Source organism: Microcaecilia unicolor, chromosome 5 (assembly GCF_901765095.1).
Source record: "Microcaecilia unicolor chromosome 5, aMicUni1.1, whole genome shotgun sequence".
NCBI classification, from domain to species: Eukaryota; Metazoa; Chordata; class Amphibia; order Gymnophiona; family Siphonopidae; genus Microcaecilia; species Microcaecilia unicolor.
In genome coordinates, this window is record NC_044035.1 from 156,163,207 (window position 1) to 156,191,151 (window position 27,945).

Genomic DNA, 27,945 nt, shown 5'->3' on the forward strand with positions numbered 1-27,945 from the left:
AAACCTTTCCCTTAGGGCATTATTTTTCATCATTAGACACAGACTCCTTCGACTTCTCTGTATTTAGTAATAACAGAGGCACAATCCTGCTTTCCAGGAGGAACAGGAGAAACAAAGCAAACAAGGCCTGGCTGGCAGGAAGCAAGAGGGAGGAGAAAGAACATTACAAACTCGCAGATCTAATGAGGCATAAGCTTTTGAGAACAAGGGTTCATCTTAGCATTCTTGTCATTAAAACCTATGCTTCATTAAATCTGTTAGCCTACAATGTGCCACCAGGCCTCTGTGTATTTTTTTTTTTTCTTACTAGAGACTATGAAAACCCTATGTGGGAATTACATCCATTTCAGAGATTTTGAACTGGGTTCTACCATTATTTAGTTTTATTCCAAGAGCCATACTGCTACTAAATCAGAGTGGGGGAGAGCGGTCATCACTGCGCTTACCTTGCATTAGAAACAAGTGCTGTAGCTCAGTGTACAGTAGTTTCATAATGAAAATCTAAGGCAAAATTTTTCCTCTGAAATGCTATAAGAAAACAGCAAATAAACATGTGTGCCAACATGGTAGATCATATCTCTCTTCTCTTACCATACCCTATTTTTCTTTACGGTTGCTTCGCTCCATTAATGACTAATGTATGGTGCTTCCTGGCCCTAGTCTGGCTAGACATGAATGCCTTTTACTTTCTGGCACCTGCAACTTGGAATTCTCTCCCTTTTGAGATCCGTTGGGAACTGTTTCTTCCTATAATTTAAAGGTAAAATTATGTATAATCATACCTGATAATTTTCTTTCCATTAATCATAGCTGATCAATCCATAGACTGGTGGGTTGTGTCCATCTACCAGCAGGTGGAGATAGAGAGCAAACTTTTGCCTCCCTATATGTGGTCATGTGCTGCCGGAAACTCCTCAGTATGTCGATATCAAAGCTCCATCTGCAGGACTCAGCACTTAGAGAATTACACCCACAAAGGGACACTCTGCCCAGCTCACCACCGCCGAAACGGGGGAGGGGAATTAACCCAGCTCATCCCCACACAAGTGGGGGAGGGGAATTAACCCAGCTCATCCCCACACAAGTGGGGGAGGGGAATCCGTCCAGCTCATCCCCGTGGAGCGGGGGAGGGACACCACACCCGCCGATGCGGGGGGATCTGGCTTATCCTGCAACCGCAACCGCGGGAGGAGCTGACTGACCCTAGCACCGCCGAAGCGGGAGGGGTACAAAACTGCCCTACAACCGCACGAAGCGGGAGGGAGTGCCGGCAGAATTTATGTCTCAATCCAGCCCCGTAAAACGGAGGGGAGAGGAATGCAGCAGCTCACTGTAACACAAACTCGTCTCAACTCTTGAAGAATCCAAGTGAAAAAACTTGAACCCGAAGTCTTCCTGAAGTAACTGAAGACTAAACTTGAACCTGAAATGCAACCAGAATAGAAACCATACAGATATCTGGGCGGGGCTATGGATTGATCAGCTATGATTAATGGAAAGAAAATTATCAGGTATGATTATACATAATTTTACCTTCCATATCATCAAGCTGATCAATCCATAGACTGGTGGGATGTACCGAAGCAGTACTCACCCAGGGCGGGACATAGAAATCCCTGAACGCAACACTGAAGCTCCACACCGGGCCTCCGCCCGTGCCGCCACAGTCAAGCGGTAATGCTTGGAGAATGTATGGGCCGATGCCCAAGTTGCCGCCTTGCATATGTCTTCCAAGGAGACGGACCCGGCCTCTGCCATCGAGGCCGCCTGAGCTCTAGTGGAGTGAGCCTTCAGCTGGATAGGCGGCACCTTCCCCGCGGCCACATAAGCCGCGGCAATGACTTCCTTGACCCATCTTGCCACTGGAGGCTTAGCAGCCTGCAGACCCTTACGAGGACCTGCCAACAGGACAAACAGATGATCCGATTTCCGGAATCATTGGTCACTTCCAAGTATCTGATGATGACTCGTCTCACATCCAGATATTTAAGAGCAGAGTACTCCTCTGGGTAGTCCTCCCTACGAAAGGAAGGGAGACAGAGCTGCTGATTCACATGGAAGCGAGAAACAATCTTGGGCAGGAAGGAAGGCACTGTGCGAATAGTCACTCCTGCCTCAGTGAACTGCAGAAAAGACTCTCGACATGAGAGTGCCTGGAGCTCGGAAACTCTTCTGGCTGAAGGATAGCCACCAAAAAGACTGCTTTCAACGTCAGGTCTTTCAGAGATGCCCTCAACAAGGGTTCAAAAGGCGGCTTCTGTAATGCTCTGAGCACCAGGTTAAAATTCCACGCAGGCACCATTGAGTGCAGAGGAGGGCGCAGGTGCTTAACTCCCTTGAGAAAACGCACCACATCTGGCTACGAAGCCAGGGAAGCACCCTTCAGGCGGTCCCTGAAGCAAGCCAGGGCCGCTACCTGGACTTAAAGGGAACTGAGCGACAGGCCTTTCTCCAGACCTTCTTGCAGGAATGCCAACACTGAAGAAATTGGAGCAGTGAATGAAGAAAATGAGCCTGCTTCGCCACGCTGCAAAGGTACGCCAAACCCTGGCGTAAGCAGTAAAAGTAGAGCGCTTCCTCGCTCTCAGCATAGTGGCGATGACCTTGTCTGAGAAGTCCTTCTTCCTCAGACGCTGCCGCTCAATAGCCAGGCCGTAAGCCCAAAGGGGGAGGGATCCTCCATCACCACGGGACCCTGATGTAACAGACCCTGCTCCACTGGCAGCCCCACCAGGATTATCCAGCCCGGATGCTTTGCCAATCGGTCTAGCACCCTGCCCAACATGGGCCAGGGCGGGAACACATAGAGAAGCTCTTGTGTTGGCCACTGTTAGAGGAGAGCATCGACTCCCAGAGATCGAGGGTCCCGTCCTCTGCTGAAAAAACGCGGCACTTGGCAACTGGCCGATGACGCCAATAGATCTAGGCTCGGCTGGCCCCAGCGCTTCGTGATATCCAAGAACGCCTGAGCCGATAACTGCCACTCTCCGGGATCCAAGGTATGGCGACTGAGAAAATCCGCCTTGACATTCATGACTTCGGCAATGTGGGCTGCTGACAGCTGCTCCAGGCTCGCTACCGCCCACTGGCATAGATTCACGGCTGCCTTGGCTAGAGGGGCGCTCTTGGTACCTCCCTGGCGGTTGACATAGACCACAGCCGTGGCATTGTCCAACAGGACCCGTACTGGCTTCAACGCCAGTACCGGGATGAACTCCAAAAACGCCAACCGAATGGCTCTGAGTTCCAGGAGGTTGATAGACCACTTTGCCTCTGCAGGAGACCAGAGCCCCTGCGCTGTCCTTCCCAAGAAGAGGGCTCCCCAGCCCGACAAAGAGGCGTCCGACGTGACGACAATCCACTCCGGGGTCACCAGAGGCATTCCTGCAGACAACTTGTCTGTCTGCGTCCACCAGCTCAGCGCCTTGCGCACTGCTGGGTCCAAGGGAAGGCGCACAGCATAATCCTCCGACATCGGAGTCCAGCGCAGCAGCAGAGATTGTCGAAGTGGTCTCATATGAGCCCTGGCCCAGGGCACTACATCCATCGTGGCCGACATAGAGCCCAACAGCTGCACATAGTCCCAAGTCCGAATAGGAGAGGCTACTAGGAACTAGTCCACCTGAGCCTGAAGCTTGACAATCCAATTGTCTGGCAGGAACACTCTGCCCACTTGGGTGTCGAATCGAACTCCCAGATGCTCCAGGGACTGAGTCGGGCGCAGCTGGCTTTTCTCCCAGTTGATGATCCACCTCAGGGAGCTCGAAAGAGCAACCACCCGGTTCACAGCTTTGCCGCACTCTGCATAAGAGGGGCTTGGATCAACCAGTCGTCCAGATAAGAATGGACTTGAACTCCTTCCTTCCACAGGAAGGCCGCGATGACCACCATTACTTTGGAGAAGGTCCGCGGAGCAGTAGCCAACCCGAACGGGAGGGCTCTGAACTGGAAGTGTCGACCAGTACTGCAAAACGCAAAAAGCGTTGATGAGGAGGCCAGATGGGAATATGCAAGTACGCGTCCTTGGAAGTCCAAGGATGCCAGGAACTCTCCTGCCTTCACTGCCGCTATAACAGAGCGGAGGGTCTCCATGCGAAAGTGCCGAACTTTCAAGGCCCAATGGACCCCTTGAGGTCGAGGATAGGCCGTACAGAACCTCCTTTCTTTGGAATCACAAAGAAAAAGGAGTAACATCCCTTGCCAGGCTGATTCTCTGGCACCGGAACGACCGCCCCCAGGCGGAACAGATTGTCCAAGGTCTGCTGCACTGCCACAGCTTTGACCGGAGACTTGCAGGGAGAGAGTACAAACCCGTCTTTTAAGGGTCGGCAGAACTCTAGCTTGTAGCCGTCTCTGATGACTTCCAGCACTCAAGCGTCTGAAGTTATTGTGGTCCACTCGCCCATAAACGAGGACAGCCGTCCTCCAATCTGCACTGAGGCGTGGACCAAGGCCCCGTCATTGGGTACGAGACCCTGGGGGAGGACCGGAGGGAGCACCTCCGGGACGGCGGTCTCTGCGAAAGGAATGCTGCTTGGGGGAGAAGTTCCTCTTGAAGGAAGAGAGGGCAGAGGAGCCCGACCTGCCCGGGCGGTACCGACGGGCTTCCTGAGCCCGTCCTCTGGAGGTACCAGGGCGAGTACTAGCCCGAGCCCTGACCTCTGGTAACTTCTTGCCCTTAGACGTGCCGAGATCGGTCACGATTTTGTCCAGCTCGACCCCAAAGAGCAGCTTGCCTTTAAAAGGCAATCTAGCCAGGCGGGATTTAGAGGCATGGTCAGCAGACCAATGTTTCAGCCAAAGCCACCACCGCGCAGAGATTGTCTGAGCCATGCCTTTAGCTGAGGCTCTCAAGACATCATACAGCAAGTCTGCCAAATAGGCTAAGCCCGATTCCAGGGCCGGCCAAACAGCCCTCAAGGAATGATCCGAGGGGGAAGCCCGCTGCACCATAGTCAGGCACGCCCTGGCCACATAGGAGCCGCAAACTGAGGCCTGCAAACTTAAAGCAGCCGCCTCAAAGGACGACCTTAAGGCCGCCTCCAATCCTCTGTCTTGGGCGTCCTATAGGGCCGTGCCACCTTCCACTGGTAACGCCGTTTTCTTAGTCACCGCAGTGATTAAAGAATCCACGGTAGGCCACAGAAAGGCCTCACGTTCACCTTCAGGCAAAGGATAGCGGCGGGACATAGCCCTAGCCATTTAAGGCTCGCTTCCGGGACATCCCATTGAGCCGAAATTAAGGAGTGCATGGCATCATGCATGTGGAAGGTTCTAGGCGGGCGCTTCGTCCCCAGCATAATGGCAGAGCCAACAGGGGCTGAGGGAGAGACGTCCTCTGGAGAGGAAATCTTCAAAATGCCCATGGCCTGCACTAACAGGTTGGGCAAAACCTCTGAGCTAAAGAGCCGCTGCAGAGGGGTCATCCGCTCCATCCGAGCGGGGATCCGTCTCCTCCAAGGAATCCGCAAAGGACCGTTGGGAGACCTCAGACACGCTGCCCTCATCTACATCGGAGGAGACAAAGTCCTCCAAGGCCTGGGAATCAACCCAAGGGCGTTTACCTCTGGGAACCTCAACCTCTTTACCAGACGAGGGAGCAGGGGCAGCGTTTTGCATGAGGAAAGCCTGATGCAGCAGCAAAACAAACACGGGGGAGAAACCCCCCAGACTGTGCACTTCCGCAGCCTGGGCAACAGCCCTAGACGCACCCTCAACCGGCGCTCGCAAGAGCGGGGGAGAGACATGCTGCGCATCCAAAATGGCGTCCGGCGCGACACTCCGCGAAGGAGCCGCGCGGGAAGAATGGCGCTTAACTTTAGCCGCTTTTGTGCCGTCGCCCAAATTAAGGGCGTTCATGGCATTAATGTCTCCAACCTCAAGGGCGGCCCAAGAAGAAGCCGTCCGAGCCGCGTGGCCGGCCAAGATGGCGGAGGCGAGGAGCAGGGGATGGGCGTTTATGGCGGGAAAAACCGCCACGCCGGAGGAAGGACCGGGACATCATCGGTCACGAAACTGTCACCCAACAAGGGCGAATCAGGCTGTAAGACCCCCGCATCCCCTCTAGAAGCGCTCAAGCGATCCGGGGAGCGACCCTTTGCGCCCTCGCCCTCCGACGCCATATGCCACGAGGAGAAGAATCGGGGAACCCCCTGCCCGCTATAAAAAGGTAAAAATTACCTGCTGTCCGCTCCGAGCTGTAACGAACTGGTGTCCCAGTGAGTAGCTGCAATGAACGTTTAAATAAATGTCGAAATAAACGCCTTTAAGGACGTTTAAAAATTTTTTTTTTTTTTTTTTTAACGGAGCCAGCGGGAGGGGGGAGAAAAGGAGGGACCTGGCACCACCAGGTTTGCACTTGCTCAAAAGAGCCCTCAACCCCAGGCACTCAACAAAACCTAAAAATTAGGCTTGGAGGCCTAGCCAGAGCTGCTGCTGTGTGTGACCACCACCTGCTGAGATAGAGAACATACTGGGGAGTTTCCGGCAGCACATGACCACATATAGGGAGGCAAAAGTTTGCTCTCTATCTCCACCTGCTGGTAGATGGACACAACCCACCAGTCTATGGATTGATCAGCTTGATGATATGGAAATTGCTATTAAGACTTGGCTTTTCAAGCAGTCTTTTGATACCTAGAAATTGCGGTCCTACTTTCTCCTAGCCTATTTACACTGTCCCTCTTGTGCTCCTCCTGTTTCCTTTCCTTTGGTTGTTATGAGTGTCAGTCTTTTTCCACACTATCCTATCTAAAATTGTAGTTCTTTGTCTGCTTTTTTTTTCTGTCTTTAGTTTCAAACCGCTTGGTTCCATGTATTAGTCAAGCGGTATAGTAAATGCGGATAAAGGATAAAGATCATACCGGATACATAGGCCTACGTTAGTGACAGCTATGTCTTGTGCACAAACATACATCAGCACTTAGATTACATGCACAAATGTATGCACACATGATGAAATGCTACTAAGGTTTTGCAATACCAATATTTATATGTAGAATAGCATTCAATCACATGCGCAGGAGTTAAGTGCATACAATCTGAGCAGTGTTGATACCATTTGTCAACAGTCCAGCACACCTCCCCTTTGCTTGAATCCAGAAAAAAAAGCTGCAGCTCCTTATGCCAGCAGTAAAACCAAGAACAGGCAAGGAATCCTCACCAACGCTGTGGCAGAAGAGTGAGATAATATTTTACTCCTCTTCAGACCTTGCTATTAAAGCCCCAGCATTGCACTCAGCCTTCTTGTCTACTGTGCAAAACAGCTAATAGGATTTAAATATGCCCACCCAAGGCTTTGCATACAGCTTATGCACAAAACTTGTTTCTTTACATAGTAAATCTCAGCAGATAAAGACCTGTACGGTCCATCCAGTTTGCCCAACAAGATAAACTCATTACATATGGTATGTAAACCTGTTCTTGATTTATCCTTGCCATTTTTAGAGCATAGACCGTAGAAGTCTGCACGGCACTGGCCTTGTTCTAACATTTTTGAAGTTGTTGTCAAAGCCCCCCGATAAGCTCCACTCCGGCCCATCCAAATCTAATTCAGCCCCCATCAGGGCACATATGATTATAAACCTTTTTGAACTTTGGAATTGTTCTTTTGGTGTTTCCTTTGAGTTGAAGGAAAGAGAAAACCTAGAGTGGATTAGTTTAACCATTCCTTGAGATTCAAAAGAGAGCCGTGCCTAAGGCAGTTCTTAATATCACAGAATTCACTTCCCAATGGGTAAGGTCAAGGCATTAGTTTATTGCAAATTACTCAAATGTTGTGGCTCAATTCATATATGATGTACACAAAACTGTGTGAGAGCTGAACTAAACTGTGTAAAATTCCTAGCGCACTGTACTTCGCTGGACCTTATGTTACATACTTCAAATACTAAATCTGAAAATAAAAAAAGTCCAGTCAGTAGTTAAGAAAACTGCTGGCTGCTGCCATTAAAACTGGATATTTAGCGTGGACTTAAATACAAAACAACCTACGCATCCGGCTTCTCCTACGTAAGCGCACAACTATGGAATGGACTCCCTAAAGCTATGAAAACAATCCATGACCACCTGAACTTCAGGAAATCACTAAAAACCAACCTCTTCAAAAGGCCTACCCCAATGATCCAACGTAAACCCCTTCATCCAGCAACACAACATGACCAATGATCGTACTGGACAATATACAATCTTCATTCTTTCGACCCTTACAACTATCTCATTCAATCACTGTATAACCTTGTATTTGTTATCAACCGACTTGGCAAATGCCTTTGACGATACTATGTAAGCCACATTGAGCCTGCAAATAGGTGGGAAAATGTGGGGTACATATGTAACAAATAATAATAATATCTGGTTCAGCGCTAATGTGGAAGTGTTAACTGGTTAGCGGCCAGATTTAGACTGCTCCCTGGATAACAGAGTGGATAAAGTTAGACCAGCCCTTTTGCTGGATAACAAACTTTACCCAGTTTGTTATCCAATCAGTGGTCTGAACAAAGCCAAGCACTGCTCTCAGGCCGTCAGAAGAAATATTCAGCAGCACTATCCAGTTAGTGCTGTTGAATATCCCATTTGCCTGTACTTATCTGTTAGCAGCATCTGCTAACTGGTTAAGTGCCTTTGAATATCTGTTCCAAAGATTTTTTTTTTTAAATTTCATTTTATTTCTACCCCACACATCTAGTACAAGTCTATTCTATGAGGCTCAAAGTAAGACATCCATAAAGCTGACAAGCATAGATAGAAAACAAAAGCAAACTCTTCAATAATTATATATTACTTTACAAATACAAAATAAATATTCCCTACCTAAAACAAACTACAAAACTCTTAACTAAAACAACCAAAACAAAAAAGGTTTTTCATTTTATTTACTGTAATTTATATTCCACCCTTATCCAGAGTGAACATAAAAACAAAACAAAAATCATATAATAACCAACTATAAGTGCAATATAAGCCAACAAAAAAGCATACCAGTCAACATTCAATGAGAGATCCTACAGTCTTTGCAACCTATTTCACTAGATTGCCTGTGCTAACAAATTCTGATTTATGCCCCAAAATTTTTTAGTAACGCTTACTAATCGCCTCTATCACAAAATCTCAAAGTAATAAACAGAACAAACTATTAAAAATTTAATACAGACCATCCTCATCACACCATCAACCATAAGTCTGACCCCATAATCACACCTTAACCCCCTTAGGAAAATGTACATAATTTCTTTCCTCCCCAGGGAATGAGTTCCATAACTAGGGTCCTGCCACAGAAAAAGCAGCTGATCACAAACAAAAATGTTCTGCCTCAGGTGATGAAACTACTAATAAATCTGCATCCGATGACTAACTGGTGCTCTAGGCGGTACAAGTGAAATACCTTATGATGGTCCAACACCAGAATAGAAAAATGTGATCCACTGGGCTATTGGCAACCAATGACATGATTCTAATACAGAAGTAATATGAACATAAGAATCACAACCCAATATAAATTGAGCCACAGCATTTAATGCCTTGGTATTGTGATGATTAAGATGCTGTCCCAGTGTCCCTACCATACCTAAATACTACCGGGAAACCTCAAATAGGGTTAGGGTACAAAAGGAAAAGTCCCTACCCTCAGAAGGAATAGGAAAGATGCACTTTTAAAGAGTAGGGGAGGGGAGCATAACAGAGAATCCCAGCTAGTTGTGCTCCCTTACTCCACCCAGGAGGGTTAATGCTCCAATAATACAGAAAGGACATTCAAGAAGAGCCAGATAATCTCATAACCAGGCAGCAGAGGGGGAGGCTGAAGGAAGAAAGGAGGAGAGGCAGGTTCTCTCTCTGGAACAGGGCACTTGGTGTAATGAGAGGAAGACCTGTTCAGTATCTTCTGGGGAAGAGGATTTCAGGCAGGAAGGCAAGAGCATAAACACCTGGATAGAGGAGCAGTCAGGCTGTTTGCTGGGCAATAGCCAATATTCATTACAGCCTCACAGAGGAAAAAGGGAGGAGCCCTAACCCAGAGGAACAAGCCAAAGTTTTCTAGATGCTGGAACCTGATAGCATGGAAGATATCAGAAAGGAGCAGACCTCAAGAGAGATGTGGACAGTTCAACTTAAAACTGCTAGCAGTGAACCTATACAGACACATGCAGCCATGGGAGACCCAAAATTGATAGAAGCCATGGAGAGGAAGGTGGGCTCCAGGCCCACTTTTGGGTGCTGTGTCAGATGAAAAGAAAGCAAACAATAATTATGTTTTTCCAATAGTGATGTATGGACTTATGCATTACAGTATGGCTAGGAAAATTAGCCCTGCTGGCAGCCCACGGAAGCCCAGAGGTAATCCCCAGGCTAAAAAAGACAAAGCCTTCAGGGTGAGTGTGCTGAACTTTTAGTAGCCTAGTAGTTACAGCACTAGTCTTGACATCCAGAGGTGGCTGGTTCAAATCTCACTGCTGCTCCTTGTGATCTTGGGCAAGTCACTTAACCCTCCATTGCCTCTGGTACAAAATTAGATCGTGAGCTTTCCAGGGAGAGAGAAATATCCAGTGTACCTGAATGTAACTCACCTTGAGCTACTACTGAAATGATGTCAGCAAAATCCAAATAAATAAATAAATAAATAAGGGCTCCATTTACTAAGTGGCAGTAAGCCCAACGCCGGCTTACCTCTCGCTATACAGGAAGTACCGTCAGGCTACCGCAACAGCATGGCGGTACTTCCCACCCCTAGCACACCGTCATTTCTGGCACTATAAAAATTTATTTTTGTAGAGCTGGAGTGTACCCAGCAGTAATCACTGCCCATTACCGCCATTTCTTGTAGGAAAGGGAGACTTCCCTTTCACCAGCTGCGGTAAAAAGGGGCCTCAGCTTGTGTGTAAAACACACGCCAATGCCAGCACCGGCCCCCTTTTGCCGTAGCTTGGAAAAAAGGGGCCCTAAATAAATAAATAAATAAATGTTGTTCAGCGTTCACAGCAATAAAGACATTTTTATGTCTTTTGAGATTATAAACCTTTTTGAACTTTGGCATACTCTTTTAATGTTTCCTTCGAGTAGAAGGAAAGAGAAAACCTAGAGTGGATTAGTTTAACCACTCTTCAAGATCCAAAAGAGAAAGCCATGCCTAAGGCAGTTCTTAACTATCACAGAATTCACTCCTCAAGTGGTAAGACCAAGGCATTACTTTATTGCAAATTACTCAAATGTTGTGGCTCAATTCATATCATGTTGTGATTGTGTTCACATTACTTGTGTTCTGTTGGTGACCTTGAGCACTGGAAGTGAATATCAATTCTCTAACTTATTTTGATGATAAACTTAAGAAACCAATATTGCAATAGTCCACACTACCCAAATTCAGTTGTCTGGCTGGATTTTTTCTTAATCATGTTTGTCCCAATGTCCCTTTTTCTTATCCATCTCTTAACCGCCCTTTTCCAGGCTCTCCTTTCCATTTTACTTTTCTTCTCATCTTCTTTTCTTATTCCTCTCTCCGACAATCTTTCATCTCATTTTCTTCCATTCTTCTCCCCTATCTCTAAATGTCTCTCTTACATCACAATTTCGCCATTCTTTCATAAAGGATCTTACTCCTCTTCCTGTCTTTATCAATCGCCCTCCTCTTTGCCCAACACTTGTACCTTAGCTCCACATCTCTCCCTCACTGGATTGCTTCTCCATCAGTGAAAGGTGTATAGCACCTTTCTTCCCACAAAACCACCTCCTTTCTCAGTACGCCCCATGATCCCCCACACTGATACTCTCCTGCAGCCATCCCCTCTTACTCTCACCCACTCAACCATTTAATTTATATTTCAATATTTTTATTAAGGACATAATACAAAGATAATAAACCATATAAGTGTAAACTTAACATTGCGGCAATAACCTCTCATGTAACAGGGTTAAAGATAGTGCAAAACAGCCATCAGATTTGTGATTTAGTAACTTCCCCCCCCCTATTCCCCTTTACCCCCCGTCCCCCCCTTCTCAAGTTGGTATGCTTTGCTAACTACATAATGATATTAGCCCATATCATCCAGAAACTTCCTTGTAACAAAAGTTAACACCATGATACATATTGAAACTCAGTTAACATATACATTAGGAAATCCTAATTAACATGACCAAAACTGATCTTTAATCTTCTAACCCAAATCTCTTCTTCCCTATCTCCCCAAACCTCCCCCCTCCCCTCCCCTCCCATTGCTTACAGTCAAATTCTCTTTACTGGTTCCAGGGTAGTCTATTCAAGATATGACTTCTCGCCTTAGGTGATATAGTGTTTATGTATGCCCCCCATATTGCTAGGAACCTCCGCTGCCTTCCCGGCGACAGACCCGCCCCTCTAGACTCCCATGTCAACAATTCCTGCAGTCGATTCCTCCAGTGCCAAAAGGAGGGTGGGCAATCATTAGTCCAGTAAAGTAGGATGCATTTTTTCCCCAAGATGCAGGCCTTGCTAAGAAACAATTTCTCCCCCTTTGTGGTTCCCATCCAGAGTCTAGGCACACTGAATACAGCTCTTTCAAAAGTTAAAGTTATTGTGCGCCCCAGCACTTTGGTCAAGTATTTGCCAATTGCCGACCAAAATAGTGATATTGACCTACATTGCCAGATCCCATGAAAGAAGTTTGCCTCCAACCTAAAGCACTTCCTACAGTGCTGTGTAGTCGATACTCCTGCTCTAAAAGCTTGTCTCTGAGAGAAATACGCTCGATGTATAGTGCGAAAGTGACACTCCTGTAATTCTGCATTGTGTACTATGGCCACCCCACTCTGAAGAGCTGACGATATTAACTGTGTAGAGATGTTTTTGCCCGACTCTATGCTCCATCTATTTGCTACCTCTGTCAAGTCCCATTCCATTGCGAGTCTACCCAATTTACCATAAAACCAGGACACTGAGATTTGCCCCGCTGCATCTCCTTCTAATAATTCTCTTAATTGTCTCCCAAACCGTGGGTGCAGGCTATCCGGTGGGAGGGTGCTCACATAATGAGATAACTGCCTGTACGCCAACCAGGCCGCCGTCCCCTGCCCACACTTCTCCAGAAAGTCAGTATACGAGAGCAAAAATCCGTCTTCCATTACCAGCTCATCCATCGAATGGATTCCCTTATTCTCTAACAGTCGGAAAATCCTATTTTCATCTCCCGGCCTAAATGACACATTCCCCCTCAAAGGTAACCATACACTTCCTCTACTATCCTGCCCCCAATACATGAGCACTGTTTTCCACACGTCTCATTGACTTTAACAGTACACTTCCTCTTACTTTTTCTGGCAAATCTCTCCTTGGAGAATGCACTAGAGAAACCAGGTGCCAAGGCCTGAAGAGGTCTCGCTCAAGTTCCACATGTGTATAGATATCTGAATCCATCAACCACTCTCTCAAATGCCTTAACAGGCATGCCTAGTTATACTTCCGGATGTCTGGGAGCCCTAAGCCACCCATCTTTTGTGCCCCTAATAAATATTTCCACCTCACTTTAGATTTTCCACCCCCCCCCAACAGAATTTCATCACTAATTTCCTAAGGGCTTCTAAGTCTTTTTTGAGTAGCCACAGAGGAAGGGTCTGTAGAAGATAAAGCCATCTAGGGAAAACCATCATTCTAAACAAATGTAATCGTCCCAATAAAGTTAATGGCAAATTAGCCCAATTCATCAGTTGCTCCTTTGTCTCCCGGAGGAACCTTTGCACATTAATTTCATATATCTTTGTCGGGTTCATTGCCAATTGGATCCCTAGATATTTAAATGATTCGTTTGCCCACTGTAATGGGAACCCCGCTCCCCACAACCTCCGCAAATCGTCTGAACTAGCCAATGCTTCCGATTTTAAAAGATTTAATCGGAAACCAGAGAAGTCCCCATACTCCTCCAGGCTCTCCATCAGGTAAGGCAGGGAATCTCTAGGCTCAGTTATTAATACCAATAAGTCATCTGCAAAAGCAGCTGTTTTAAAGAGAAAATCCCCTACATGCACCCCTTTCACATCGGAATTAAGCTGCAGCTCCCGCAAAAGCGGGTCCAAAGTTAAAACAAACAGTAATGGGGAGAGCGGGCATCCCTGTCTAGTCCCTCTTCTAATCTTAAATCTATCTGAAATAATAGAATTTGCATACACACATGCCTCAGGGTCTTCATACAATGTACGCACAGCCTCGTTAAACCAGCCTTCTATCCCATAAGCCTTTAATATACCAAACAGGAAGCCCCAGTCCACTCTATCAAACGCTTTTTCTGCGTCGAAACTGATAAGTAGAGCTGGGTGCCCTTCCAATCTGATTGTCTCCAAAGCCGCCAGGATCCGTCTTATGTTTTTGGCTATAACCCTTCCCCGTGTAAACCCTACTTGGGGCTCAGCTACTAAGGATGGTAAAACTCTCGCCAGTCTGTTTGCCAATATCTTGGCCAAGAGCTTAACCTCGGTGTTAAGTAGGGATATGGGACGGTAAGATTCTGGTTGATCCTCAGGTTTACCAGGTTTCCTTAATACTATAATCTGTGCTGTGTTCAAGTGTATCGGGAGAGCTCTTTGTTGGACAGATTTCTGAAAGACTTGTCAGGACCGGACAAATGTCGTCCTGTAATAGTTTATAAAACTCATTGCGGAGTCCGTCGGGACCAGGCGCCTTACCAAGAGCACTTTGTTTGATTACCCATGCCACTTCCTCTGTGTCTATTGGGGCACTCAACTGGGATAATTCTTCACTCGATATTCTAGGAAGCTCTATGCTATTCAAATAAATGTCACTATCTACCAACTGAGATTGCTGTGACTCATATAGTTTAGTAAAAAAGTCCCGGAGCACTTTGTTGATTGCCTTGTCATCATTCACTCGCTTCCCTCTAGAATCCACCAATGTGGTTATCTTACTCCGACCCGTACTACCCTTCGCTAATCTAGCCAGGAGAGCGCTACCCTTATTTGCGAACTTATAGAGCTGAAATTTATAATAAGCCCATGATTTCTTTGCCTCTATGTATTAACTCATTTAATGTTTGTTGGGTTTCCAATAATTGCTTCTTAAGTCGCAATGAATGACTCACTCCATATTGCTGTCTTAAGACAGTCACTTGTTTTTCTAGGCGCAAAAGCTCTCGTCTCCTCACCCTCCTTTGGTGACTCACGTAGGAGATAATTTCTCCCCGGAGAACCACTTTTGCTGTCTCCCAAAACAATGTTACATTTGGTCTATGTTGTTCATTATCAATTTTATATTGTTGCCACTTGGAGAGTAATAATGGAGTAAAGTTACAATCTCTATATAGGTGAGAGGGGAATCTCCAACCACTCTCAGCTTGCCTAGAGCTCCTTCCTTGGAGGCTTAACTCTACCCATGCATGGTCAGATATCATTATAGGCCCTATTTTTGTGCTTTCGACCTGTGTAAAAAGTTCTCTTGATATTAGCAGATAATCTATTCGAGATAGTGTGGAGTGAGCCCTTGACATATGTGTAAAGTCCTTCTCCAAAGGATTTAGTGTTCGCCACCCATCTACCAGACCCAATGCTGACCCTAAAAGGTTCACTCCTCTCACTATCCTTGTTAATTCTCTATCTGTAGGGTGGGATCTATCTATTTGAGGATCTGCCACATCGTTAAGATCGCCTCCTAATATTATCGGAGTATCACCCAGGTCCAGTATCTGTCTGATCACCTTTGTATAAAATGCTCGATCAAAGGTATTTGGGGCATAAAGACTGCACAATAGTATAGGTTGGCGCTCAAGAATTATCGAGGCTAGAACATATCTGCCCTCTGGGTCTACAATGACCTTCTTTATCTCTAAATGCAAACCCTTCCTGAATAAGATTACCACACCTCCCTTCCTTCCCTTTGCCGGGGCTTCTACAAGGTTGCCCACCCACCATCTTTTAAGTTTGGCATGCTCTGACGCGAAAAGATGTGTCTCCTGCAGAAAGGCAACGGAGGTCCCCCTATCTCTAAGTACTTTCAAAATTTTATGCCTCTTAATTGGGGATTGAATCCCTCCAACATTCCAAGTGGTAAATGTTAAGTTAGGCACGTTATCCCACCCCTAATCTCACCTTATAGACAATACCCTCAAATGTCTTCCATCTCTGATTTGTGAGAGAGCGTCCCAGCCTCCACCCCCCCACCAGACTTGCATGTTCCCCATTCTCTAATTTCCCCCGATCCAGTGCTTCTACATATTTTGAGCAACGCCCTCCCCCCCGAGAACCCTCCCGACTCTCCAAACTCCCACCCCCCCCCCTTCCCTTCTTCCCCCAGTCCTCCCATTCGGTTCCCCGAATCCATTCCGTTCTGGACTTGGAGCTACCCACCCTTCTATTTTACAGATCACCCAATCCCTCCTCCTCTGTTCGGATCCATCCCCGCCCTCCATTCCTTTAAACATAAACATTGTCCCTCAGATATCATTCAATCATGCATCCTCTCAGCCACTCCTCAGGCTTCTCTCTTCCACTGCATAACCTAGTATATTAGCCTAAAGAATAGTAGGTATAATAGGAAATTTGCTCTCTTCCTTAAGCTAACCTGAGTAACCTCTCCAATAGCATTCAGTCATTCATTCAATGCCTTGTGATACTTTCTCCTGTGGATGTCCTGCAGTGATCCACACAAGCCCATGTTTCCTCCACGTGTACAAGAGCTATGATCTTCATCTAGATTCTCTGTTATACAGACCACTGCAGGGTATAACGTTTTTACATTTCAGATGGACTTAAACTTATCACATTGCCCCCCTCACTTCACTCATCTCTTCATTCCTCCAATCGTTCAAACGTTCAATCAACCATCCCTCCATTCATTGTCTTGCCCAACATGTTAATAATCATCATATAGTTGACCTGCTAGGTTCAGTAATAATTACATGTTTTTAAGTACTGTATTTAGTAAACTGCACTGTCCCGAACAATCAGTGTTCACTCATCTGATTCTTTTCAGTTATTGGTATCTTCCTTCATATATGTTCTCTGCTGCAGCTGCTTTCCATGGACGGGCCCATACTGCCATGCTCTACAACCTCCAGTCCATCTGCAGTGCACACAGAATTCAGCCCCTCTCATCCTATGTCTTAAAAGTTTACTGCTGCCAAACAGGTGATTTTTCACCCACTTCAAAGTTAAATCACATCAGTTTCCACTTGTTGTACCTGTCTTTCCTTATAATGCTGCTTGTGTGGGTTGCTGTCTGTCGCCCTGCAACTTATTCACATAGACCTTCGCCTCCTCCACGCGATCAAAAAAGACCACTTTACCTCCATCTTGAATTCTCAGTCTTGCCGGGTACAGGAGGCTAAAACGGCAGTTCATTTCAAACAATTTCGAACAGAGTGGTACAAAAGCCTTTCTTGCGATCGATACCTTTGCTGAATAATCTTGAAAACATAACATTTTTTGGTTCTGGTATTGCAAGTGTTTCCCGCCACGCAGTGCTTGTAAAATTTTCATTTTATGAGCATAGTTAAGCGCTTTGAAGATTACTGTTCTGGGGTGATCTCCTCCTACCGGCCGCTGTCCCAGCCGATGTGCTCGTTCCACCTTAAATTCGCCAGCCATATCCGGGAGCGCTGCTGCTTGTGGGATCCAAGTTTCCAAGAAAGTCTGCAGATCTTTGTCAGGCAAGGCCTCTGGGAGACCGACCAGGCGCAGATTGTTCCGCCTCGATCGGTTCTCCAGATCGTCGATTTTTTCTTCTAGATCCTGCACCCGTTTAGACAACTTTGGGTGTTCTGTAGATATTTTCTGTAACTCATCTTCCACCGTCCCGAGCCGCTGCTGTGCCGCTTGTATATCCGCCATCATGGACACGTGTCTCTCCTCCATGCTATCTAATTTATCGATGATTTTTTGCAGCTTGGTGTCCATAGCATGTTCCACAGCCGCTTTCACTTCTGTGATTATTTCCGCGGTCCATAGTGAACTCGGTGTGGGGGACGGCGGCGAATTTTTCTCCGCCATTTTGGGTTCCACAGCCCGCCCTTTTTCGCGGTTCTCTTTTCGTGCCGATTACATTGCCATCCACCCTCACTCAGTCTCCTCACCACTTCCTTTCGTATACAGGGACGTTTATGCTTATCGTAGTGCTATTAGGCTGGGTTTAGGTGCCGAATATTCTGCCGATTTCTTGGGTGCTCCGGAGCAGCGACACTTCCCCTCCTCACTCCTCCATAGCCCAACCGGAAGTTCCTCTCAACCATTTAATTTAAATAACCCTCATGTTTTAACATCTCTTCCAGTCCGACTCCACTCCCTCCCCAATTCTTTTGCATGTTCTCTAAGCCACCCTCTCTCTGATTCATTTCATTCTCAATCATTCCCTTGTATGGATCTCTCTTTTCCCCTCCTGAACAGATTTCTCTAGCTTGTCCATATAACTACTCCTCCATAACCCCTTTAAGATATCACACACCCATCCCAATCACCCATATGTCTGACTGTGTTGCAAATCCCCCCCCCCCCCCCCCCCCACTACCTGATCTCTCTCTCTCAAACCCTTCCTTTCCCAAATTTGCCACACTTGGTTGTCACCCTCCACCATTTTTACTATCTCTGGTTCTCTGTCACCTTTCACCATCTCTGGCCCTCATCTCCTCCCCCATCATTGGCTTTTTTTTCATATGCATCTTTCCCTTCCAGTTCTCTCACACCCTTCAATCCCATTTCCATCAGCTCTTGCATCGCTCGTGACCTGCCCTCCTCCCCCCCCCCCACACATACATTCCTTTCAGAAACAGCTCCCCTTCCTGAAAGATTTTCACAAATCCTCTATTCTGGTTCTCTCTCCTCCTTATTCCCTTCACCTTACCCAAAGTCCTTTTAAACATACTAAGCACATAGTTGTATAAAGAGTGGTAAGGAAAAATCTACCAAACAGCCCAAGATCTCTTTGCTGATTTCTGAGAGATAGGGAAGAAATAGCACAAACCAGGCATTTATTTCCTCCCCCGTCTCACTTCCCTTTCTACATTACTTCTCGCTCTCCCCCCCCCCCTGTAAATTATGTGAAAAAATCAAATACGAAGCCTGGAGTTGTCAGCTCCAGCTTCAACCCTTCCCTCCAGCCCCTAAATAAGAAGAGGAAATGCTCAGGATAAGAACAGAATGCCTCTTCTTTGCTGTGTTCTGTCCCTTCCAAGCTCAATTTGTACTCTGAATTCTCCACACAGGCAGGCCATGGCAGAGAACAGCCTTTTGCTTCCTGCTCAAAAGTCACTAGGGCTCTGCCCCAGATAACACTCTCCTTGGTATTCCACCACCGACTTTTAGGATGTCCCCAAGTTTTAATTTATACCAATCATGTGTTTAAAGATAGCTTCACATTTTCTTCTGAAACAGAACAGTGCATAAAACTGTCCTTTTTCCCCCCCCCATCTGTCCATACAAGGCAAAAAGTCAGACTCAATTTCATACATGACGTACAGACAAAAGTAGAGTTGTGAAAAATGGGCTGCAAATGGCATGGTGCATTATCACTTCCCTACTCTTTCCTCTCCTGTTCTTCATCCACCTTCCCTCCCACCTATCTTCCAGATTCCACTCCAGCTCTCGTTCACAGACTATTACCTTCATCTTCATTGTCTCTTTGTTTCTCAGGTATTTTTGCATCTCCCATCCTTCCCAAATTCATATCTACCTCTCCCTTCAACCTCCAAAGTTCTTCTCCATCTCCGCTTCTACCCTGTATTCTTCACCCTTCTCCACCCACATCTCCCTAGCCTCTTCTGCTTTAACTCCCCTGTTTCTTTGAATACAGCAAAGATAAACCAAGCAAATTCAGACTTTAAAACCATGGTTAATATTTGTGCAGAACTGTAAATTAAAAAAAAACAAAAAACACAAGCCTGTGCTCAGTTTAACAATTGTTTATTGATAAACCAATATATGAGAACATACAAGTCTTAATGGCAGACAAGGTATATTCTAAATTCTGGACAGAAGCCAGTTCCTTATATAAGGAATTTGGCATCTTGAATACAAAAGGATCAAAAGAATGCATGAAAAGATTTATTATTACAGGACCATAGGTTGGTTTATCGTCTCCTTCACCTCTTTAACATCAGATTATACATAATATATTGGAGTCATAAATTGCTCCCATGTCTCTGTTGATTATAGTTAAACAGTAAAGTAATACACATTCAGAAAATGGTCATACTTACTTAATTCCAACCTACTATTAATACTATATTAGGTATATTTCTAAGGTAGAAATTTTTTCCACACTTGCTACGACTTTTACCAAGAAATATCCTGTACACTTAAGATGACTTGACAGCCGTCCTACTGCCAAAAACACCACCTACCCATGGCCCCAACATATACCTTATCCTGTCTCAATACACTTCTTCCACCCTCAATGATTTACCTGACAGCATCAACAACCACCCACAGGGCTCCACCTTGGAACCTCTCCTGTATACACAAGTTCGGCGACTCACACTATTCAACATTATTTCATCGCTTTAGGAAAACCTCATCCAAAGCTCCATCAGAATCATTCACAATTCCTCCTAAAACCAGGACCTCGCCAATCACTTCACGCCTAACTCAAAGCAACTTTACCTGCGGCCGTTCCAAAAACTGGAGAGGACAGGAACGCTAGATCACTACCAGGAAGTAACCAGCTCCCTGACCCAAAGCATCACTTCCGCTTTACTATCCATTATTTCATTTTTCGTATTCTGCTTGTTGGGCGGGTTATAACTTATCAGCCAAATTGTGCTAGATTTTGAAGGCTGGCGGCGAGAAATATTTAGCGCTCGCGGGTTACGGTTTTTTTTTTTTGTCTACTCTGTTACAGTGTGTGCGTTTTTTTTGGGGGGGGGGGGGAGGGGGAGGGTTGGGTTCACCAAGGTCATAAAACCCAAAGAGGTTTAATGACAGGAGCCAACATGACGTCAAAGAGCTGAGGCGACCTTGGAAGCGACCCCTCCCGCACAGCCACCATATTGGTCAGAACAGAACAATTATCGCTATTGAAAACAATAGCAAACTTGTTGTGAGGTTTTATTAAACCCCCAGCGTTGGGGTTGTTGGCTTTTTTTTTTGCAGTCCCTCTGTTGGGTGGGGGGGTTGTGAAGGGGGAAGGGTTATATTCAAAATGTATGTCAGTGCTCCAATAAAGATATTTCTATATACAAAGAAGAAATAAATGCATATAGCGCAGCACTGCAAATAACAAAACAAGCTCTGGAGCACTGACAAATACATTTTAAATATAATCCTTCCCCCTTCACAGACTCCTGAAAACTATCCCTCCCTAATCCCCTCCTAACAGCGGGAATGCAAAATTTAGGAGGAGGATTAATAAAACCTCAGAAGTTGCTACTGCTTTCAATAGCGAAAAAGCAATTGTTTTGTTCTGGGCAGGCCCAATATGGCAACAAGCTCCGCCCATTGCCTTCATCCCAGATAGTGAGCAAGAGAGACTAATACTGGCTGTCATTAAAACTCCTTCATTCTGTTGCTCCAATAGTTTCTCTCTCAGTGCATGGAAGTTAGATCGAGGTACGGGAGGAGGTGTGACGTCAAAAAGCTTAAGCTATCCCAATCAAAGCAAACAAACCTATCAGCTGCTGTATCTATGCTGTTCTTTATTTTTGGTAGCATTCTTTATTTGATTTCACTTATATTTTCTAATATGCCTGCGTGTGCAGCATAAGGATGTAAACAGAGGAAGTATCGGTTTAATCGGTTAGAGTAGAAATTGGTTCTAAATTTTAATCATTGCATTATTATTATTATTATTATTATTATTTATTGCATTTGTATCCCACATTTTCCCACCTCTTTGCGGGCTCAGTGTGGCTTACAATAAGATATGAATAATGGAAATACATTTGTTACAACTTGGTTATGGGTTACATTGTACAAGTTTTGTGAAACTTGTAGATCATTTGGCGCGGCTGGTGGTGATAGGGAGGGACTCTGTGTATGCTTTTCACCTAGTAAAGGGCCACCAAAACATGTTATGAGAATCAGGTGCGCAATATTCAGAGTTTCTATTTATATGTGCAAATGCTTTTTTTTTTTTTAAACGATTAGGTTGAAACCTGGGGACATTTTACATTTATTTCCCCTATGGTACATCAAAAGCAAAAGATGGTGTGTAGGAACTTGCGCCTTTTGTTTTGTAGAATGTAGTGGTATAAAATGGACTTGACTTTTTTTTTTCATTACTACTGATGCAGGAATTACCACTATTGTTAGCAGAATCTATGGTACTTCAGGAGTCAAACACTACACACCAGAATGAGAGAGAAGTCTTCTTTATTTGCCAGCAAACAAAGTAGGACATCAGCGCTAGCCCTCTCCTTCTCTTCAGCTCTCTGTGTCTCTTCTTCTGAGCTCTCTGGGTCCTGTGTCTCCTGTCTGTCCTATAAGCTGCTTCTGTTCTCATTTATATATGGTCCTAAACCCCTCTAGCCCCCCTTTCTCACCAGAAGGTAAGGAATAGATTGATTACCCTGTCTTGAACTAATTATCTCTACACATTACTTAAAATATCAGTTACATAGGTTTCAGATATTTCCTAAACTGACCTACGACCTGGGGCCTCTCAAACTAGACAATGTGGCATCTATCTCCTGCATTTTATTATTATTAAATTCTCAGATTCTATTATTTTACATAATCAGATTCCCAGTTAACTCATAACTTAAAATGTTAGCTGGACTCTAACCCCCTCGGAGCATTCATTAAGGGGCCAGTCCTACACTTAGCTATAATCAATCAAGGAAAAGAGTTGACTTTTCCTGACCTCTTTCACCTTTAGCTTCATACACAGAACTAGCTAGGAATGTGGATAATTGAAACCAGATGACCTCTTAAACTGCAAACAAAACTGAATTAAAAAGATATTTTACAGAGAGAAATAGAACTTATTAAGTAAACAGAATAAAACATATTTTAAAATAAGCAGAAATCAGAATTCCTTATAAGACAGAATCTAAATTATCAAGAAATTATTTAAATCTAAACTATCTCCTTCTCTCTAAACAGCATTCAGCCTAATCTTTTAAAACTGCCTGCTTGCTGATCCCCTCGAGACTGTCCAGTATGCCTTGCTTAGAATGGCATCCAGATGTGGTTTATTATTATGCCTATGAACTAGCCTTAACAATCCGTCACTCAAAAAGGGACAAAAAAAGTTTTATTTCTCGCTGACCTTTCTAACCTCTAGTCTAGCAAAAGCTAGACATTTGAGTAATTAAAACCAGATGGCATTCTACCACTTACAGAACTGAACCAAAGTTAAACAGAATTAGCCAATTAATATGATTTCTCTGTCCAGGCTGCCTCACTACTGTTTCAAAGACAGGTATTGAATAATGAGGGAAAAGCATCCTTCATGCAGAAGTTCTGTGTCTAAATGTGCCAACATCATCCAGTTCTGTTGCATATATTTATTTCTTCTTCAACTCTGTTAGGTTGTAAAAAGCTTTTTTTGTTTTTGTTTTAGAATCATTGGTGGAGGGTGACAGATTTCCGTGCACAATAATGAGCTAATCAGCACTGATAATTGGATGTGAACAACCAATATTAATGATATTCCTATGGGCGCCTACACAGCACGAGCTAATTTTGTTCACGTGCTAAAAACGCTAATGCACTTTAGTACTAAGAGTACTCATGTAGACAAAAATAAACTGAAACCTGAGATGCTAGACTCTGCATGCAATGCAACACCAGAGAAATAGAAGGAAATGGATTTCCTCCTGTACAGTACTAAATAACAATAGCAGATGCAAATTCTCAAAACTGACAATTCAATCACTAACTGAAAATAAAATCATTTTTACTACCTTTTTTGTTTTCTAATCATCTTGTTCCCAGTCTCTGGTTCTGTTTCTCTACCTCTGTGCACTTAGCTTCTTCCAGGACCTCCTGTAAATGTGCTATTCATTGTCTCCCCTCCTTTCTTCTTCACTTCCTTCCCTAAGTCCATCTTTAGTACTGATCTTTCAACTTTATTCCATTTTCTGCCTTCTTAGTACATAAGTATTGCCGTACTGGGACAGACCGAAGGTCCATCAAGCCCAGCATCCTGTTTCCAACAGTGGCCAATCCAGGTCACAAATACCTGGCAAGCTCCCCAAAAAAGTACAAAACATTTTATGCTGCTTATCCCAGAAATAGTGGATTTTCCCCAAGTCCAATTTAATAATGGTCTATGGACTTTTCCTTTAGGAAGCCATCCAAACCTTTTATAAACTCTGCTAAGCTAACCGCCTTTACCACATTTTCTGGCAACGAATTCCAGAGTTGAATTACACGCTGAGTGAAAAACAATTTTCTCTGATTCATTTTAAATTTACTACATGTAGCTTCATCGCTTGCCCCCTAGTCCTAGTATTTTTGGAAAGCGTAAACAGATGCTTTACGTCTACCCGTTCCACTCCACTCATTATTTTATAGATCTCTATCATATCTCCCTTCAGCTGTCTTTTCTCCAAGCTGAAGAGCCCCTGCTGCTTTAGCCTTTCCTCATAGGGAAGTCGTCCCATCCCCTTTATCACTTTTGTCGCCCTTCTTCTGCACCTTTTCTAATTCCACTATATCTTTTTTGAGATGCGGTGACCAGAATTGAACACAATATTCTAGGTGCGGTCGCACCATGGAGCAATACAAAGGCATTATAACATCCTCATTTTTGTTTTCCATTCCTTTCCTAATAATACTTAACATTCTATTTGCTTTCTTAACTGCTGAATGAAAGGATAATTGACTTTTTAGAAGCCAGCAGGTTACAGGATCTGAGGCAACATGGATTTACCAGAGGAAAATCCTGCCAAATGAATCTGATTGACTTTTCGACTGGGTGACCAAAGAACTGGATGAAGGATGTGCGATAGATGTTATCTACTTGGATTTCAGCAAAGCCTTTGATATGGTCCCTCACAGAAGACACGTGAACAAGCTGAGAGGGCTGAACTTAGGACCCAAAGTGGTGAACTGGATTGGAAACTGGTTGACTGACAGGCGGCAGAGGGTGGTGGTAAATGGATTCGACTCAGAGGAAAGGAAGATGAGTAGTGGAGTGCCTCAGTGGTCGGTGCTGGGGCTGATTCTGTTCAATATATTTGTGAGATACATCGCTGAAGGGTTAGAAGGATGCCTTATTGCGCATGACACGATGATAGCCAATAAAGTGGATACCCTGGAGGGAGTTTAGAGGAGATTAGGTAGGAAAGCCGGTGCTCGGCAGACTTCTACAGTCTGTGCCCTGATCAAGGCTGAATAGATTTGGATGTGCTGGAGTGGAGCTATTCAGGGACTTTGACCAGTGGTATAGCCAGACCTCGATGTGGGGGGGGGGGGGCACCATTTAGGCCTGCCTCCCTGCCACTGCCCCTGCTGCCGCATCACATACCTTGGCTGGCGGGGGTCCCCAACTCCCAGCAACTGAAGTATTTGTCCAGCACTGGTCTCGCCCCATTGCCTGCCATACTCTTCCCCTCAGTCACGTCGCGTACACACTCATTTTAATGAAATTGAGAATGTGCGAAGTGTCACGCATGCTCAGATTCATTAAAATGAGCATGCACGCGACATGAAGGGAAGAGCATGGCAGGCAATGCGGCAGAGAGCTGGAGACCTGCACTGGACAAACGCTTCAGCTGGTTGGGGTTATGGACCCCTGCCAGCCAAATCAGGGGCCCAAGAGCCAATTTTGGGGGGGGGGGCAGGCCCCTGTGGCCCCCATAGCTATGCCAGTGGCGTTGACAACTTCAGAAATTTTGGAACGGTGCCAGTGCTGGGCAGACTTCTACAGTCTGTGCACTAAAAATGGCAAGGATAAATCTAGATGAGGTGTACATATGATGTATCACTTCATATCATATGTAATGAGTTTATCTTATTGAACAGACAGGATGGACCATACAGGTCTTTATCTGCCATCATCTACGATGTTACTACGTTATGTTAAGGTCTCCCTTAGTTTCTCTGTTTCTTGTCTTGTTGAATTGGTGCTTTTTTCTGTTTTCCTGAAGTTTTATTATCTGAACTGCTTTTGTTATACCTGCTCTGAAAGGCAGTATAGTACATTTTTATAAACATACACATTGTATTACTTTGCAATTATTGCAATTAAGAGAAACCAACCTGTTTTCCTTGACTCAGTTTATTTCTTAACTACCTTGATCTCTTTTTAGAAGGGCTCCAACACAGTTGTTGGGGTGTTCTATTGACTTGATCTGAGAATGTCCCATGTGAATGAATAATTATACTGTACATAATTTAAACAAAATGGATGTAAGAATGGCATTAAGTGTAAATGTAAAGCAAGAAATTGCAGTGGGATCAAGGGGCAGGGCTTTGTTTACTTGTCATTCTGCTGCCCCTGCTGTTGCCTTTTGCCTGAGAGGATCTTTTCAGATGTTCAGATTAACATCTTCCACCAGCAATACCTCCCCCTTCATTGTAATTTTATGGGTGTATGATCAAATCTCAGTCAATTTCTGGTGTAATTAGAAGTGTCAAACACTCTTCCAAGCTTGCCCACAGTGACTCTTCCCTTCCTTACATTTGGCATTTCAGTTAATTGAATATTATTTACATATATTTATTTATTTGTTGCATTTGTGTCCCACATTTTCCCACCTATTAGCAGGCTCAATGTGGCTTACATAGTACCGTGATGGCGATCGCCAATTCCGGTATGAGAAATACAGAGTGGTATTGCGTTAGAGTGACAGAGTAAATTAGGTAATCAAGGAGAAAGAGTTAAGTTTTGTCCCGTTCTGGTGTAAGTTTCGTTGTGTTGCAGGGTTCAGGTGTTTAAGTTGGATCGTTTTGGTATGCCTTTTTGAACAAGTTGGTTTTTATTGATTTCCAGAAGTTTGTTAGGTCATGCATTGTTTTCATGACGTTTGGTAGTGCATTCCATAGTTGCGTGCTTATGTAGGAGAAACTGGATGCATAGGTTGATTTGTATTTTAGTCCTTTGCAGCTTGGGTAGTGGAGATTTAGGTATGTGCGTGTTGACCTTTTTGTGTTTCTGATTGGTACGTCTATGAGGTCTGCCATGTATACTGGGGCCTCACCGTGAATAATTTTATGAACCAGGGTGCAGATTTTGAACGCAATTCGTTCTTTGATTGGGAGCCAATGCAGTTTTTCTCATAAGGGTTTGGCGCTTTCGAATCTCGTTTTTCCAAATATGAGTCTGGCTGCGGTGTTTTGGGCAGTTTGGAGTTTCTTAATGATTTGTTCTTTGCATCCGGCATAGATTGCATTGCAGTAGTCTAGGTGACTTAGTACCATTGATTGTACCAGGCTGCGGAATATTTCCCTCAGGAAGAAAGGTTTTACTTGTTTGAGTTTCCACATTGAGTGGAACATTTTCTTTGTTGTAGTTTTCGCTTGGCTTTCTAGTGTGAGGTTTCGGTCGATTGTAACTCCAAGAATTTTCAGGCTGTCTGAAACAGGAAGGGTGTAACCTGGGGTGTTTATATTGGTGGGTTTATTCGTGTTGTATTGGGATGAGAGGATGAGACAGTGTGTTTTTTCTGCGTTGAGTTTTAGTTGAAATGCATCCGCCCATGAGTTCATGATTTGCAGGCTGAGTTTGATTTCATTTGTGATTTCTGTTAGATCGTGTTTGAACGGGATGTATATCGTGACATCATCTGCGTAGATGTAAGGGTTAAGGCCTTGGCTGGATAGGGATTTGGCTAGTGGGGTCATCATTAGGTTGAAAAGGGTCGGTGATAACGGTGATCCTTGGGGTACTTCACTTTCTGGTTTCCATGGTGAGGATATATTCAAATTTGATATCACTTGGTATGTTCTTGTGGTTAGGAAACCCTTGGTCCAACTAAGTACACTTCCACCGATCCTGAAGTATTCTGGGATGTTTAGTAGTATTTTATGGTTTACCATGTCGAATGCACTAGATATGTCGAATTGTAGGAGAAGTATGCTTTTGCCAGTTGCAATTTC

The 27,945-nt window shown here is 44.8% G+C and overlaps 1 protein-coding gene across 1 annotated transcript in view; it reads right to left on the reverse strand.

Moving 5' to 3' along the window:
* Positions 1 to 20,657, reverse strand: part of ANXA7 (annexin A7) — a 149,236-nt gene extending 128,579 nt beyond the window's left edge. Inside the window, exon 1 of the mRNA XM_030203473.1 lies at positions 20,563 to 20,657. The gene's annotated coding sequence lies outside the window, so the exon portion shown is untranslated. The remainder of the gene's footprint in view (positions 1 to 20,562) is intronic.
* Positions 20,658 to 27,945: the final 7,288 nt, after the last annotated feature.